Source organism: Bufo bufo, chromosome 1, assembly GCF_905171765.1.
Source record: "Bufo bufo chromosome 1, aBufBuf1.1, whole genome shotgun sequence".
In the NCBI taxonomy this organism is placed as follows: Eukaryota; Metazoa; Chordata; class Amphibia; order Anura; family Bufonidae; genus Bufo; species Bufo bufo.
The window spans coordinates 771,013,583-771,030,205 of NC_053389.1; the positions used below are offsets into that span (position 1 = coordinate 771,013,583).

At 43.9% G+C, this 16,623-nt stretch overlaps 10 non-coding genes across 10 annotated transcripts; all 10 read left to right on the forward strand.

The window, feature by feature from the left end:
* The first annotated feature begins 260 nt into the window (after positions 1 to 260).
* On the forward strand, positions 261 to 333 carry TRNAR-CCU. The gene has a single exon. It is a non-coding gene; the product is annotated as a tRNA-Arg (tRNA).
* A 1,192-nt stretch (positions 334 to 1,525) lies between these two features.
* On the forward strand, positions 1,526 to 1,618 carry TRNAI-UAU. Its single transcript is given in 2 exon segments — positions 1,526 to 1,563; positions 1,583 to 1,618. It is a non-coding gene; the product is annotated as a tRNA-Ile (tRNA).
* Positions 1,619 to 1,929: 311 nt separating this feature from the next.
* On the forward strand, positions 1,930 to 2,002 carry TRNAR-CCU. Its single transcript has one exon. It is a non-coding gene; the product is annotated as a tRNA-Arg (tRNA).
* A 1,085-nt stretch (positions 2,003 to 3,087) lies between these two features.
* Positions 3,088 to 3,180, forward strand: TRNAI-UAU. The gene is given in 2 exon segments: positions 3,088 to 3,125; positions 3,145 to 3,180. It is a non-coding gene; the product is annotated as a tRNA-Ile (tRNA).
* A 311-nt stretch (positions 3,181 to 3,491) lies between these two features.
* Positions 3,492 to 3,564, forward strand: TRNAR-CCU. The gene has a single exon. It is a non-coding gene; the product is annotated as a tRNA-Arg (tRNA).
* Positions 3,565 to 4,593: 1,029 nt separating this feature from the next.
* TRNAI-UAU lies at positions 4,594 to 4,686 on the forward strand. Its single transcript is given in 2 exon segments — positions 4,594 to 4,631; positions 4,651 to 4,686. It is a non-coding gene; the product is annotated as a tRNA-Ile (tRNA).
* A 311-nt stretch (positions 4,687 to 4,997) lies between these two features.
* TRNAR-CCU lies at positions 4,998 to 5,070 on the forward strand. Its single transcript has one exon. It is a non-coding gene; the product is annotated as a tRNA-Arg (tRNA).
* A 15-nt stretch (positions 5,071 to 5,085) lies between these two features.
* Positions 5,086 to 5,158, forward strand: TRNAR-CCU. Its single transcript has one exon. It is a non-coding gene; the product is annotated as a tRNA-Arg (tRNA).
* A 2,937-nt stretch (positions 5,159 to 8,095) lies between these two features.
* On the forward strand, positions 8,096 to 8,188 carry TRNAI-UAU. Its single transcript is given in 2 exon segments — positions 8,096 to 8,133; positions 8,153 to 8,188. It is a non-coding gene; the product is annotated as a tRNA-Ile (tRNA).
* A 311-nt stretch (positions 8,189 to 8,499) lies between these two features.
* On the forward strand, positions 8,500 to 8,572 carry TRNAR-CCU. The gene has a single exon. It is a non-coding gene; the product is annotated as a tRNA-Arg (tRNA).
* Positions 8,573 to 16,623: the final 8,051 nt, after the last annotated feature.

Below are 16,623 nucleotides of genomic sequence, written 5' to 3' on the forward strand. Positions count from 1 at the left end.
TCTCCGGTCCCGTCATGATATATTAACATGTTTGAAGGGGAAATGCAGCAGAATTCTTTATTGTTCAAGGGTTCTGGCAACCCAATGAGATTTCCATCATCAGTATTAAAATATGTCATGGACTAAGGGATCAAAACCAAGACTCCTATAAACTCCTTGCTCTTGTGTAAGGAAATCAAGCACATGGTTAAGATTGTTTTCCATCTGGAATGCAAATGGAACCAGAAAACTGAGTAACATAGTCACAAGCTAATCTATTAGCCCCAGTGGCCTAATGGATAAGGCACTGGCCTCCTAAGCCAGGGATTGTGGGTTTAAGTCCCATCTGGGGTGTTTGCTTACCGTGCTGCTTGAACAGACTCGAGGCATGGTTTAGCTCTGGAATAGTGCTCAAATGCATTCTTTACTGGATGTTTCTTCCGATTGCTATTTAAATAGATTGTGTGAAATCTGACCATAGAAATACAGTTTGTGTGTCCCAAAAAGGCTTCATCCTAAGGAACAATCCCTTTTCCAAATACAGAGTTTCCACTCTTCTGGGAAGGCTTTCTGCAAGAGTTTGGTGTGTGCCTGTGTGAAGTTGTGCCCAAAAAGGCTTCATCCTAAGGAACAATCCCTTTTCCAAATACAGAGTTTCCACTCTTCTGGGAAGGCTTTCTGCAAGAGTTTGGTGTGTGCCTGTGTGAAGTTGTGCCCAAAAAGGCTTCATCCTAAGGAACAATCCCTTTTCCAAATACAGAGTTTCCACTCTTCTGGGAAGGCTTTCTGCAAGAGTTTGGTGTGTGCCTGTGTGAAGTTGTGCCCATACATCCAGAATAGCATTTGTGAGGTCAGACACTGATATTGAGCGAGAGGGCCTCGTTGCTTGCAATTTCCATTCTAGCTCTTTAAAAGGACCCATTCTTTCACAAATGTTTGTAAAGGTAGACTGCATGGCTAGGTGCTAGATTTTATACACCTGCAGCTGCGGCTATGGGACTCAATGAAACACCTGAATTCAGTGATTGAGGTGTGTCCAAATGCTTTTGTCCATATAGCGCATCAATAAGAGGAAAGTAGGTGGCTAGTAGGATGCTATAAATCAGATAATCTTCACTGACCGCTGACTTGGTTACAGATTTTGATAATTGATGCAACTTAGACACGCCTCACTTAAGGTCCTTTTACATGGACCCATAGTCAGACCCATTGTCGGGGATGAGCGTTTGTATAAGCGTTTGTTCCTTATAATTAGCTGGCGCCGATCACCCAATGAACGAGCAAACACTTGTTCATCGGGTGAGGGTGTCTTTCTCCCGGAACCCAAAATCAACGTTTTTCCACAGCAGCCTTCTGCTGCCCAGGAACCATGATTTTTTATGGAGACAAGCCGTCGCTGTATCGATCACTCGTCACTATACAGAAGAGGTGAATGCTGCATGTAAATGCGGCCCTCATCTCCGCTGACGATCAGACAATTATTGGGAACGTTTCGTTTGTGCCCGATAATTGCCTGATATATTGGTCTCCTTGAAAAGCCCCAAGTGCTCCAGTGGCGCAATTGGTCAGCGCGTGGTACTTATAAAGCAGTAACTGTTGAGCAATGCCGAGGTTGTGAGTTCAAGCCTCACCTGGAGCATTGTTCATGTGACTTATTTGTGTTTTAGAACGGCAGAAGGAAAGCAATGTCTCTCCGGTCCCGTCATGATATATTAACATGTTTGAAGGGGAAATGCAGCAGAATTCTTTATTGTTCAAGGGTTCTGGCAACCCAATGAGATTTCCATAATCAGTATTAAAATATGTCATGGACTAAGTGATCAAAACCAAGACTCCTATAAACTCCTTGCTCTTGTGTAAGGAAATCAAGCACATGGTTAAGATTGTTTTCCATCTGGAATGCAAATGGCACCAGAAAACTGAGTAACATAGTCGCAAGCTAATCTATTAGCCCCAGTGGCCTAATGGATAAGGCACTGGCCTCCTAAGCCAGGGATTGTGGGTTCAAGTCCCATCTGGGGTGTTTGCTTACTGTGCTGCTTGAACAGACTCGAGGCATGTTTTAGCTCTGGAATAGTGCTCAAATGCATTCTTTACTGGATGTTTCTTCCGATTGCTATTTAAATAGATTGTGTGAAATCTGACCATAGAAATACAGTTTGTGTGTCCCAAAAAGGCTTCATCCTAAGGAACAATCCCTTTTCCAAATACAGAGTTTCCACTCTTCTGGGAAGGCTTTCTGCAAGAGTTTGGTGTGTGCCTATGTGAAGTTGTGCCCAAAAAGGCTTCATCCTAAGGAACAATCCCTTTTCCAAATACAGAGTTTCCACTCTTCTGGGAAGGCTTTCTGCAAGAGTTTGGTGTGTGCCTGTGTGAAGTTGTGCCCATACATCCAGAATAGCATTTGTGAGGTCAGACACTGATATTGAGCGAGAGGGCCTCGTTGCTTGCAATTTCCATTCTAGCTCTTTAAAAGGACCCATTCTTTCACAAATGTTTGTAAAGGTAGACTGCATGGCTAGGTGCTAGATTTTATACACCTGCAGCTGCGGCTATGGGACTCAATGAAACACCTGAATTCAGTGATTGAGGTGTGTCCAAATGCTTTTGTCCATATAGCGCATCAATAAGAGGAAAGTAGGTGGCTAGTAGGATGCTATAAATCAGATAATCTTCACTGACCGCTGACTTGGTTACAGATTTTGATAATTGATGCAACTTAGACACGCCTTACTTAAGGTCCTTTTACATGGACCCATAGTCAGACCCATTGTCGGGGATGAGCGTTTGTATAAGCGTTTGTTCCTTTATAATTAGCTGGCGCCGATCACCCAATGAACGAGCAAACACTCGTTCATCGGGTGAGGGTGTTTTTCTCCCGTAACCCAAAATCAACGTTTTTCCACAGCAGCCTTCTGCTGCCCAGGAACCATGATTTTTTATGGAGACAAGCCGTCGCTGTATCGATCACTCGTCACTATACAGAAGAGGTGAATGCTGCATGTAAATGCGGCCCTCATCTCCACTGACGATCAGACAATTATTGGGAACGTTTCGTTTGTGCCCGATAATTGCCTGATATATTGGTCTCCTTGAAAAGCCCCAAGTGCTCCAGTGGCGCAATCGGTCAGCGCGCGGTACTTATAAAGCAGTAACTGTTGAGCAATGCCGAGGTTGTGAGTTCAAGCCTCACCTGGAGCATTGTTCATGTGACTTATTTGTGTTTTAGAACGGCAGAAGGAAAGCAATGTCTCTCCGGTCCCGTCATGATATATTAACATGTTTGAAGGGGAAATGCAGCAGAATTCTTTATTGTTCAAGGGTTCTGGCAACCCAATGAGATTTCCATCATCAGTATTAAAATATGTCATGGACTAAGGGATCAAAACCAAGACTCCTATAAACTCCTTGCTCTTGTGTAAGGAAATCAAGCACATGGTTAAGATTGTTTTCCATCTGGAATGCAAATGGAACCAGAAAACTGAGTAACATAGTCGCAAGCTAATCTATTAGCCCCAGTGGCCTAATGGATAAGGCACTGGCCTCCTAAGCCAGGGATTGTGGGTTCAAGTCCCATCTGGGGTGTTTGCTTACTGTGCTGCTTGAACAGACTCGAGGCATGTTTTAGCTCTGGAATAGTGCTCAAACGCATTCTTTACTGGATGTTTCTTCCGATTGCTATTTAAATAGATTGTGTGAAATCTGACCATAGAAATACAGTTTGTGTGTCTCTTCTGGGAAGGCTTTCTGCAAGAGTTTGGTGTGTGCCTGTGTGAAGTTGTGCCCAAAAAGGCTTCATCCTAAGGAACAATCCCTTTTCCAAATACAGAGTTTCCACTCTTCTGGGAAGGCTTTCTGCAAGAGTTTGGTGTGTGCCTGTGTGAAGTTGTGCCCATACATCCAGAATAGCATTTGTGAGGTCAGACACTGATATTGAGCGAGAGGGCCTCGTTGCTTGCAATTTCCATTCTAGCTCTTTAAAAAGACCCATTCTTTCACAAATGTTTTTAAAGGTAGACTGCATGGCTAGGTGCTAGATTTTATACACCTGCAGCTGCGGCTATGGGACTCAATGAAACACCTGAATTCAGTGATTGAGGTGTGTCCAAATGCTTTTGTCCATATAGCGCATCAATAAGAGGAAAGTAGGTGGCTAGTAGGATGCTATAAATCAGATAATCTTCACTGACCGCTGACTTGGTTACAGATTTTGATAATTGATGCAACTTAGACACGCCTTACTTAAGGTCCTTTTACATGGACCTATAGTCAGACCCATTGTCGGGGATGAGCGTTTGTATAAGCGTTTGTTCCTCATAATTAGCTGGCGCTGATCACCCAATGAACGAGCAAACACTCGTTCATCGGGTGAGGGTGTTTTTCTCCCGGAACCAAAATCAACGTTTTTCCACAGCAGCCTTCTGCTGCCCAGGAACCATGATTTTTTATGGAGACAAGCCGTCGCTGTATCGATCACTCGTCACTATACAGAAGAGGTGAATGCTGCATGTAAATGCGGCCCTCATCTCCGCTGACGATCAGACAATTATTGGGAACGTTTCGTTTGTGCCCGATAATTGCCTGATATATTGGTCTCCTCGAAAAGCCCCAAGTGCTCCAGTGGCGCAATCGGTCAGCGCGCGGTACTTATAAAGCAGTAACTGTTGAGCAATGCCGAGGTTGTGAGTTCAAGCCTCACCTGGAGCATTGTTTATGTGACTTATTTGTGTTTTAGAACGGCAGAAGGAAAGCAATGTCTCTCCGTTCCCGTCATGATATATTAACATGTTTGAAGGGGAAATGCAGCAGAATTCTTTATTGTTCAAGGGTTCTGGCAACCCAATGAGATTTCCATCATCAGTATTAAAATATGTCATGGACTAAGGGATCAAAACCAAGACTCCTATAAACTCCTTGCTCTTGTGTAAGGAAAGCAAGCACATGGTTAAGATTGTTTTCCATCTGGAATGCAAATGGAACCAGAAAACTGAGTAACATAGTCGCAAGATAATCTATTAGCCCCAGTGGCCTAATGGATAAGGCACTGGCCTCCTAAGCCAGGGATTGTGGGTTCAAGTCCCATCTGGGGTGTTAGATAATCTATTAGCCCCAGTGGCCTAATGGATAAGGCACTGGCCTCCTAAGCCAGGGATTGTGGGTTCAAGTCCCATCTGGGGTGTTTGCTTACCATGCTGCTTGAACAGACTCGAGGCATGTTTTAGCTCTGGAATAGTGCTCAAACGCATTCTTTACTGGATGTTTCTTCCGATTGCTATTTAAATAGATTGTGTGAAATCTGACCATAGAAATACAGTGTGTGTGTCCCAAAAAGGCTTCATCCTAAGGAACAATCCCTTTTCCAAATACAGAGTTTCCACTCTTCTGGGAAGGCTTTCTGCAGGAGTTTGGTGTGTGCCTGTGTGAAGTTGTGCCCATACATAGAAACATAGAAACATAGAATGTGTCGGCAGATAAGAACCATTTGGCCCATCTAGTCTGCCCAATATACTGAATACTATGGATAGCCCCCGGCCCTATCTTATATGAAGGATGGCCTTATGCCTATCCCATGCATGCTTAAACCCCTTCACTGTATTTGCAGCTACCACTTCTGCAGGAAGGCTATTCCATGCATCCACTACTCTCTCAGTAAAGTAATACTTCCTTATATTACTTTTAAACCTTTGCCCCTCTAATTTAAAACTGTGTCCTCTTGTGGTAGTTTTTCTTCTTTTAAATATTCTCTCCTCCTTTACCGAGTTGATTCCCTTTATGTATATAAAAGTTTCTATCATCTCCCCTCTGTCTCTTCTTTCTTCCAAGCTATACATATTAAGGTCCTTTAACCTTTCCTGGTAAGTTTTATCCTGCAATCCATGTACTAGTTTAGTAGCTCTTCTCTGAACTCTCTCTAGAGTATCTATATCCTTCTGGAGATATGGCCTCCAGTACTGCGCACAATACTCCAAGTGAGGTCTCACCAGTGTTCTGTACAGCGGCATAAGCACTTCACTCTTTCTACTGCTTATACCTCTCCCTATACATCCTAGCATTCTGCTGGCATTTCGTGCTGCTCTATTACATTGTCTTCCCACCTTTAAGTCTTCTGAAATAATTACTCCTAAATCCCTTTCCTCAGATACTGAGGTCAGGACTGTGTCAAATATTCTATATTCTGCCCTTGGGTTTTTACGCCCCAGGTGCATTATCTTGCACTTATCCACATTAAATTTCAGTTTCCAGAGTTCTGACCATTCTTCTAGTTTTCCTAAATCCTTTTCCATTTGGCGTTTCCCTCCAGGAACATCAACCCTGTTACCTATCTTTGTGTCATCAGCAAAAAGACAAACCTTACCAGCGAGGCCTTTTGCAATATCACTTATGAAGATATTAAACAAAATCGGTCCCAGTACAGATCCCTGTGGAACCCCACTGGTAACATGACCTTGTTTTGAATGTTCTCCATTGACTACCACCCTCTGTTGTCTGTCACTCAGCCACTGCCTAATCCACTCAACAATATGGGAGTCCATGCTAAATGACTGCAGTTTATTGATAAGTCTTCTATGTGGGACAGTGTCAAAAGCCTTACTAAAATCTAGATATGCAATGTCTACTGCACCTCCACCGTCTATTATTTTATTCACCCAGTCAAAAAAATCTATAAGATTTGTTTGACATGATCTCCCTGAAGTAAACCCATGTTGTTTTTCATCTTGCAATCCATGGGATTTTAGATGTTCCACAATCCTATCCTTTAATAGGGTTTCCATTAATTTGCCTACTATTGATGTCAGACTCGCTGGTCTATAGTTGCTCGATTCCTCCCTACTACCTTTCTTGTGAATGGGCACGACATTAGCCAATTTCCAATCTTCCGGGACGACTCCTGTTACTACTGATTGGTTAAATAAATCTGTTAACGGTTTTGCCAGCTCACCACTAAGCTCTTTTAATAATTTTGGGTGTATCTAATCAGGCCCCTGTGACTTATTTGTCTTCACCTTAGACAGCAAACTTAGAACATCTTCCTCTGTAAAGATACATGCATCAAACGATTTATTAGTCATTCTTTCTAGTGGAGGTCCTTCTCCTTTTTCATTTTTAAAAACTGAACAGAAGTATTCATTAAGGCAGTCGGCTAGCCCTTTATTCTCTTCTACATACCTTCCGTCCTTTGTTTTTAATTTAGTTATTCCTTGTTTTAATTTCCTTTTTTCATTTATATATCTGAAGAATGTCTTATCCCCTTTTTTCATAGACTGAGCTAGTTTTTCTTCTGCCTGCGCTTTAGAAGTTCTTATAACTTGCTTGGCCTCTCTCTGCCTAATTTTGTAGATTTCCTTATCTTCATTGCTCTGGGTTTTTTTATAATTACAAAATGCTAGCTTTTGTGAGGTCAGAATAGCATTTGTGAGGTCAGACACTGATATTGAGCGAAAGGGCCTCGTTGCTTGCAATTTCCATTCTAGATCTTTAAAAGGACTCATTCTTTTACAAATGTTTGTAAAGGTAGACTGCATGGCTAGGTGCTAGATTTTATACACCTGCAGCTGCGGCTATGGGACTCAATGAAACACCTGAATTCAGTGATTGAGGTGTGTCCAAATGCTTTTGTCCATATAGCGCATCAATAAGAGGAAAGTAGGTGGCTAGTAGGATGCTATAAATCAGATAATCTTCACTGACCGCTGACTTGGTTACAGATTTTGATAATTGATGCAACTTAGACACGCCTCACTTAAGGTCCTTTTACATGGACCCATAGTCAGACCCATTGTCGGGGATGAGCGTTTGTATAAGCGTTTGTTCCTTTATAATTAGCTGGCGCCGATCACCCAATGAACGAGCAAACACTCATTCATAAGGTGAGGGTGTCTTTCTCCCGGAACCCAAAATCAACGTTTTTCCACAGCAGCCTTCTGCTGCCCAGGAACCATGATTTTTTTATGTAGACAAGCCGTCGCTGTATCGATCACTCGTCACTATACAGAAGAGGTGAATGCTGCATGTAAATGCGGCCCTCATCTCCGCTGACAATCAGACAATTATTGGGAACGTTTCGTTTGTGCCCGATAATTGCCTGATATATTGGTCTCCTTGAAAAGCCCCAAGTGCTCCAGTGGCGCAATCGGTCAGCGCGCGGTACTTATAAAGCAGTAACTGTTGAGCAATGCCGAGGTTGTGAGTTCAAGCCTCACCTGGAGCATTGTTTACTTGACTTATTTGTGTTTTAGAACGGCAGAAGGAAAGCAATGTCTCTCCGGTCCCGTCATGATATATTAACATGTTTGAAGGGGAAATGCAGCAGAATTCTTTATTGTTCAAGGGTTCCGGCAACTCAATGAGATTTCCATCATCAGTATTAAAATATGTCATGGACTAAGGGATCAAAACCAAGACTCCTATAAACTCCTTGCTCTTGTGTAAGGAAAGCAAGCACATGGTTAAGATTGTTTTCCATCTGGAATGCAAATGGCACCAGAAAACTGAGTAACATAGTCGCAAGCTAATCTATTAGCCCCAGTGGCCTAATGGATAAGGCACTGGCCTCCTAAGCCAGGGATTGTGGGTTCAAGTCCCATCTGGGGTGTTTGCTTACTGTGCTGCTTGAACAGACTCGAGGCATGTTTTAGCTCTGGAATAGTGCTTGTTACGGCCCCTTTGGCATCGAATAAATAACAAGAGGAGAGCTTCTGACGGGTGCAGTAGTTTTATTCTTTTGGAACAAAGGTGCGCAGCAGGGTTGAATATTATTTTCTTTATCTCCTTGAGCACCGTAAACATGAATATCGTAAGCACCATAGCACCGTGAAAACTGTAAATGACATACAACACACTTATTTACAGTTGTCACCAAAAAGGGGGTTACAGGGTTAATTACAGTTGTCTGCACACACATCTAATTACATTGAACATTCAAAGAAACATGGTTACATGCAAAGTGCCTTGGATTATACAGTATAGCGTATTTAAAAACCAAACAGCATGAACAGGGTTTATCTCTAGAACATATACACCTTTATAACAATGCACACTTTTCTGCATACCTCGATCCACTTGCCAAGGGGGGTACAAACTTTAAGCTTTAGGGATTTTCTGCAGACATCTTCCATGAAATCCTATGCAGACAGCTAACATGTGGCATCTGAGATACAGGAAAAGGCTTTCTTTCTAAGACAGGAGAAGGAGTGGTCTTGTAATCCTGCTGATCAAAACATTCCCCAGGGAACCAAAGGGAGGCAGAAAGGTTCCACCCAGCAGTAAGTGCTGAACAAGATCCACAATGATAAGCGGACAGTTACACTCCCACCAAATTATGTTATGATGAACATAACCTAAAAGTCATACATAATTTACAGAACATAACCTTGGCCGCTATAAACATGGTACATCATACACAATTTAGCTTATAGGTACCTCTGTAACTGGCTACTGTCTTGTGTGGTGGTATGCTAATGTATCACTAAAACTGAACTTATTTGCTTTCTATGAGGACTACTAACTTTTGAATAGGACGTTCAATAATTGAAGGTTTTGATACATAGTCCTTCTTATCTTGCAATCTTCTGTCACCTACTAACACCTTGACTCGACGAACTAGATCATCCTTTTCTATTGTAGTTTCAATTACACGTCCTAGTTGCCACTGGCATCTGGGAGACATATCATCTTTGATTATGACAATGTCATTTACTTTGAGGTTACGTCGAGGTGTGTGCCATTTCTGTCTTGTGGAAACACTCATGAGGTATTCTCTTTTCCACCGACTCCAGAATTGTTCTGCTAAATATTGCACTCTACGCCACCGTTTAGCTGCATATACGTCTTCCTTTACAAATTTCCCAGGTGGAGGTAATGCAACCTTGGATTTCATCAGGATGAGGTGGTTTGGAGTTAGAGGTTCTGGCGCCTTGGGGTCATTGATTCCATCGACAGTTAAAGGACGACTGTTAACGATGGCCATGGCTTCATAAAATAGCGTTCTAAGAGAAGCATCGTCTAGTCTACTTGAACATTGGACTGTTGTAGCATTTAGCACATTACGGATGGTTCTAATTTGACGTTCCCAGACTCCACCTGCATGACTTGCGGAAGGAGCATTGAAGATAAACTCACACTGTTTATCAGCTAGGAAAGTTTCTAGTGCCTTTGTGTCACATTGCTTCAGGGCTTCTTTAAGTTCGTTCTTTGCTCCTGTGAAGTTTGTGCCCAGGTCACAGTGAAGTTGGCAAACGGCTCCTCTTAGGGCTCTTTCACACTTGCGTTATTGTCTTCCGGCATAGAGTTCCGTCGTCGGGACTCTATGCCGGAAGAATACTGATCAGGATTATCCTAATGCATTCTGAATGGAGAGTAATCCGTTCAGGATGCATCAGGATGTCTTCAGTTCCGGTACGGAACGTTTTTTGGCCGGAGAAAATACCGCAGCATGCTGCGCTTTTTGCTCCGGCCAAAAATCCTGAAGACTTGCCGCAAGGCCGGATCCGGGATCAATGCCCATTGAAAGGCATTGATCCGGATCCGGCCTTAAGCTAAACGTCGTTTCGGCGCATTGCCGGACCCGACGTTTAGCTTTTTCTGAATAGTTACCATGGCTACCGGGACGCTAAAGTCCTGACAGCCATGGTAAGTGTAGCGGGGAGCAGGGGAGCAGCATACTTACCGTCCGTGCGGCTCCCCGGGCGCTCCAGAGTGACGTCAGGGCGCCCCAAGCGCATGGATCACGTGATCACATGGATCACGTCATCCATGCGCATGGGGCGCTCTGACGTCATTCTGGAGCGCCCGGGGAGCCGCACGGACTGTAAGTATACCGCTCCCCCGCTCCCCGCTCCTACTATGGCAACCAGGACTTTAATAGCGTCCTGGGTGCCATAGTAACACTGAAAGCATTTGGAAGACGGTTCCGTCTTCAAATGCTTTCAGTACACTTGCGTTGTTACGGATCCGGCAGGCACCTCCGGCAACGGAAGTGCATGCCGGATCCCAACAACGCAAGTGTGAAAGAGGCCTTAAACTGATGAAACACCTTAAGGCATTGATGAAGGAATCTGTAGATAAATCTTCAAGCATTTCGATGTGGACTGCACGTGAGGAGAAGCATGTGAAGATTAGACCATACCTCTTGTATTCCTTTCGACCTTGTTTGGTGATAAAGGGACCAAAACAGTCCATACCACAGTATGTAAAGGGAGCTGAAACTTCTATGCGTTCTTCGGGGAGCTCTGACATACGCTGCTCCTCTGTGGGACGCCGGAGCTTTCGACACTGTACACATTTATGTATTAACTTGGCGACTGACTTGCTTCCACCAAGCACCCAAAATCCATTTGCTCTGAGTTCTGTTAGAGTTTGGCTGCGGCCCTGGTGATGAATGGCTGCATGATAGTGGGACAGGATTAACTGGGTAATGTGCCCTTCTTTTGGGAGGATGACTGGGTGCTTTGTTTCTTGACTAAGAGTTGATCTTGACAGCCTTCCACCAACACGAAGAAGTCCTTGAACCAGAATGGGGTCAAGGCAGCTAAGAGGGCTTGAACTTGGGAGACTATCTCCTCTTTGAAGGAGTTTTAGCTCTTGGGGGAAAACTTGCTGTTGAACTAGACCTATCACTACCTCCCTGGCCTCCTTACGTTCCTCCACAGACACAAGATTGCTGCAGTGATACGTCTTCGTTTTTATTCTCCGGATTCTTGCAATCACCTTAATGAGCATTGACCAACTGGAGAACCTGCTCAGACGATTTAGAGTATCAGCTTGTTCATTGGCTTGTGATGCAAGGGTTGTAACAGGTTTGACTTCAGGGTCGCCTACAATTAGTTCTGCTGAAGAGCTTGAAGATGCGTGCACTTCAGATCTCCAAAGGAAACTAGGCCCAGATAACCAACTTGAGGTGGAGATATCCGCTACATGTAGACCCCTGGATGCATGGTCGGCTGGGTTTTGTGTCGTATCCACATAATGCCACTGGGTTGGATCTGTAATCTCTCTTATGAGTTGAACACGATTGGCTACAAACACGTGAAACCTTCTTGCTTCGTTATTGATATAGGCTAAGACTACTTGGGAGTCTGTCCAGAAGAACTCTTTGTCAGCTTCTATTTCAAGTTCTGCCTTCAACATGGCACTCAACCTTGCTGCAGTGACGGCAGCTGAGAGTTCAAGCCTTGGGATGCTCACAATCTTCGTTGGTGCAACTCTTGCCTTGGCCATTACGAAGCTGCAATGGACTTGATCTCTGTCATTTTTGTACCTAAGGTACGAACAGGCACCATATCCTATGTTGCTGGCATCGGAAAAGTGGTGTAGTTCCACTTCATTCTGTTACCAAAGTCTGGGGGATGGTAACATCTGGGTATCTTGATTTCCCTTAAAGCTTGCAGACTACTCTTCCAAGCCTCCCACCGTGGACATAAGCTTTCAGGAAGTGCTTCATCCCAACTGATGCCTCTGCGGCAAAGCTCTTGGAGAATGCACTTGCCACTCAGTATGAAGGGGGCTATGAAGCCTAGAGGATCATAAAGGGAGGCTACGACTGACAGGATACCACGACGAGTTGAGGGTTGATGCTTTATGTCAGCACTGAAACTGAAGGTGTCGTTTTCAATTGACCACTGAATGCCAAGTACTTGTCCTTCTGTTGTTGAGTCTGGGCTAAGTTTGACAGGTACACTAGTTGTTGCTCTTTCTGACGGAGCAATACAGGACAGGACGTCCCTTTTATTAGAGTTGAACTTATGCAGTCGTAGGCCGGCATTTTTACATAATCCTTGAGTTTCGAGGATTAGATTCGAAGCTTCGCTGACTGTTGGAACGCTAGTTAGGCCGTCGTCGACATAAAAATTCTTCTCGATGAAGGCTGATGCTGAGGGATGTTCTGACTTGTGTTGTCGTGCAAGATACTTAAGGCCGAAATTGGCACATCCTGGAGAGGAGCTGGCACTGAAAAGGTGAACTGCCATTCTGTATTCTTTCGGTTCTGTTTCCAACTGACCGTTCTCCCACCAAAGGAACCTTAAGTAATTGCGCATTTCTGAGGGGATATAGAACTGATGGAACATCTTTTCAATGTCGCATATCACAGCAACTGCTTCCTTCCTGAAGCGACAGAGGACTCCCACTAGAGAGTTTATCAGGTCGGGACCTGTCAGCAAGGTATCGTTTAGGGAGATGCCTTTGAACTTTGCTGAACAATCAAAGACAACTCTTAACTTGTCTGGCTTCTTGGGGTGATAAACCCCGTGATGTGGGATGTACCACACTGTCTCTTCCTCTGATAATGAAGGGGCTGGTTCTGCATCACCTTTTCTGATTGTTTCTTCCATGAATGCAGTGTAGTGTTCATGGTACTGTCTATTTCCCTTTAATCTTTTCTTTAGATGATGAAGTCGAATAAGGGCCAGCCTCTTATTGTTTGGTAGTGCCAGTTGACTGTTGTCTTTGAAGGGTAATGGCATCTCGTAGTGTCCATCTTTCCTTTTCATTATAGTTTCCGAGAGAAACTGCACGAAGCGAACATCATCTTGAGACACGTACTTATCTTCATAATTTCTTTCAATGAAGTCCATTTCTAAAGCCTTTAACACATCAGCGACCGGCGGCATTGGCATTTCTTTCACTGCGACTTATCTACTGGAATGAAATCTCTTGTATAGGCTTGACGGAGTTGGACTTGAACTTCGGAGTTGAAGCCACGCACTTGCAGACCGTGAGCAATTTGGCTTGAAATAACTGTGTCAACCGCTGTCATTGTGCTGAGCCTTAGCTGTAATGGCTTGGTGCTCACACTTAACTTCGATACCAGGTCTGCCAGAATAAAGGTTGAATCACTCTGTGTGTCAAGTAAGGCATAAGTGAGGATTTCCCTCTGAGGCTCCGTAGTAGCTGACAACAGAACTGGAACAATGCAGGATGTGGCAGACGTATGTCTTGTCAAAGTATGGGACATAACTTTGGGAACGTTGTCGTTTGCCTTATTTCTCATGCCTACTGAATCATCGTTTGATGCCTTGGCAGGCTCAGTGTCTCTCTGTATGTGCAAACAGGTTGGATGACGTCGACTGCATATGCTACACGTGTGTCTTCCTTTGCAGTCTTTTGTAGTGTGGCCCTTTCTTAAGCAACCAAAACAGAGATGGTTTTCGTGAATAAAAGCCTTCTTTTCATCGATGGTTTTTACCGCAAAAGTCGGACATTTAGCGACACCGTGTGTTTCGTCTTTGCAGGCTAGGCAAGGTGGTTTCGGTCTTGAAGCTGAGATATTTGGAACGTGGAAGGTAGAGGGCTTCATTTGAGTGCTTGTGTTGAGCGCCTTGGCTCTCTTGGGAATTCTCTCATCTGTAGTCTTGGTACGGAGGAGAAAAGGAGAGGCAATGGGGTTGCATGCAATCTTAGCTTCCCTTTGCAGGAACTCTGTGAAACGAGCAAAGGTTGGGTATTCTTGGGACTTGTCCAGCTCGTCCACGGCGATGCGACTCCATCTGCGCACGATCCATTCAGGCAGTTTCTTGAGAAGCTTGTGGTTTTCTTCACAATCATTTAGAATAGCTAGGCCTTTAACATGAGGAATGGCCTCCACACAACCTTGAAGGAAATCTGCAAACTCTCTTAATGCTACAGGGTCATTTGCTGATATCTTTGGCCATTTAGCCAACCTTTCTCTGAAGGCTCTTTGCACTATGAATGGACCTCCATACCTGTCCTGTAGGATTCCCCAAGCACCTAGATAGGCATCTTCTGAATTTCGGTAGAAGAACCCTTCCACTGCCTTACGAGCTTCACCACCGAGATACCTCTTCAAGTACAGCATTTTTTCGCACACAGGGAGTGGTTTCTGATCAATCAGCGCCATAAAGGATATCTTCCAATCTATGAACTTCAAAGGATCACCTGTGAATACAGTTGGTTCAGGTATAGGGAGACGGTTGGAGATAAGCAGACTTGCAAGTCCTGGGGTTAAACTAACTTCTTCATTTGGTCTTGACACCCCAAGTGGTGTATTTGAAGGTTGAAATGGCACAGCCTTTGGATTCAATGAGTTTCGTGGTTCATTATTTTGGCAGAGGTATTGCACATTGTGGTCTGTCTCCTGTTCGTAAATTTCAAGACTATCATAAGCGTTGTAGGCTTTCACTCTTGCTGCAGCTACCTTGACTTCATTTTCTGCTTGTAGCTGTTGTAGTCTTGTCTTTTCCTCATCCAACTTCAGTTTAATTTCTGCCTCTAGTTTGTTCAGCTTAGCTTGCTCCTCGCGCATCTGTTGCGTCGCCTTTGCCTGTTCTATTTTGGCTGCAAGATCTGCTTCTGCGTCAGCGCGTTTGCTAGATCTGGAAGTAGCTCTTGAGCTTGCGTTGGATTCTGGTAATGACTCTGAGAGGACAGTTTCTGTTTCTGAGTTTCCAAAGACTGACTCATGCTCTTCTTTATTTAGCGCCATCCTCACCCTTTCCTTCTCAAGTTGATCGTTAAAGATTTCATCTACATTCTCTAGCCGCTTGCTGATGAGGTTGCAGATTTCAGCCGTTAACGCGGTGCATGCATCCATTTTCTTAACAACGTATGGGGTAGTGGAATTATTTCGGCACATGGACTCATACTGTTGGTGCACTAACGCTTCTTTGGCTTTAATCTCTTTCAATCTTGTATTAAGGTCTTCAGTTGAGCAGAAACCTTTTAACTTTGTCCTACATTCCTTTGCTAGCTCCTTCCAAGAGTTGCACACCTTGTTGAATGCCTTTTCATTTTTCTTAACTGTTTCTTCGTGCATTTCTTTGCCCTTTTCTGTTAGGCTTCGCTCTCTAGAGCTGGATCGTACCTGTTGTGACTCTGTGGGTTTGTCTGTTTCTTCAGCAGGTGACAACATTTTGTTCTAGTGTGCCTTTGCCTTTCAAGTGTGAGTGTGCCTGAAACCTAACTTGAATGAGTGTTGGCTCAAACTTGCTACTAAGGGCTACGACAGATAACAGGTGTTCACACTTGTAACTAAAGATTAGCAAACAATGCATACAGTACTACAAAATGTTTTAAACGAATATACTGCTGACACTTTCTAACCAGACAATTAACCCTTTCTGTAAAATAACTGCAGTTTAGTGGATTAGGAACTTGGAAGATAGCGTTGCTTTAAATCTGACACTAGGCCTCTAAACACGAATATAATAACTTGATCACTGGTTTAGCAAAATATTAACTATTTGGCTCGCATAGTAGTTAAGGGCGGCTTCCGGATCACATATAAAGAGCCCGCTATATTTAAAAGTCCACGTGACACGTTTACTTTTTTAGCCAAGTCTCTGTTGCCAAGATGGCGTCCGCACGTGTCTTGCGAGGCGTTGGGAAGCCTTTACTCACAGTTCGATGAAGACAGCGACGCAGCTGGTGATGTCGAGTCTCCACCGCAGCGACGAGTTTTCACTGTTACGGCCCCTTTGGCATCGAATAAATAACAAGAGGAGAGCTTCTGACGGGTGCAGTAGTTTTATTCTTTTGGAACAAAGGTGCGCAGCAGGGTTGAATATTATTTTCTTTATCTCCTTGAGCACCGTAAACATGAATATCGTAAGCACCATAGCACCATAGCACCGTAAAAACTGTAAATGACATACAACACACTTATTTACAGTTGTCACCAAAAAGGGGGTT